This window comes from Myotis davidii, unplaced genomic scaffold, assembly GCF_000327345.1.
Source record: "Myotis davidii unplaced genomic scaffold, ASM32734v1 scaffold18, whole genome shotgun sequence".
Taxonomy (NCBI): domain Eukaryota; kingdom Metazoa; phylum Chordata; class Mammalia; order Chiroptera; family Vespertilionidae; genus Myotis; species Myotis davidii.
The window spans coordinates 1,689,716-1,690,369 of record NW_006292696.1 but is presented as its reverse complement, the minus strand read 5'-3'; positions in this window follow the sequence as shown (position 1 = coordinate 1,690,369).

Here is a 654-nt window from a genome sequence, read left to right as displayed (position 1 = left end):
TTCGGGGTCAAAGGGAGAACAGCGCTCGGGGGTCGGAGATGCTTCAGCGAGAACCTGGGAGACAAAGACCCGCGTCCGCCGCGCCTCCGAGGGCCCCGGGAGAGCGAGGGGCCTCGGCTCTGCAGCCCCCGGGCCGAGGACAACCGCCCTGGGCCTCGGCTCAGGAGCCGCGACATCCAGGTCTCCGCTGGAGTGACCTCCTGGCAGGCCTCCCATCCCCCCTCCGCTTCCCACCTTTGCCCTGACTCTAGAAAAACCCTTTATTTCCTTTATCGTGATTATCTGGTTCATTTGCTGGTTTCCCTGTTTACTAAAATGTCATCTCCCCCAACAAGTTGTTCCCAGATGAATCCCCAGAGCCGGGCACACAGCGGGCAGATGGAGAGGTGGATGACCTTGTGCAAATCTCTTCTCCCACTGAGCCTCAGTTTCCCACTCCCGGTGTTATTTCAGCCAAGCCAACAACCCTGCGAGGGCAAGGTTACAGCGCCCGCCTGGAACTAACAGATGGGACGCCCAGGCCCAGAGATGAGATGGTTTCTGGGAGTCTCCTCTGCAGCTGAGAGCCTCAGCCTGCGCTCAGATCTGACTGCTCCAGACCTCAGCTTCCTCCCACCCCGGAGCCAGCCTGTAAAAGCAGGGAGGGGGGGGGGG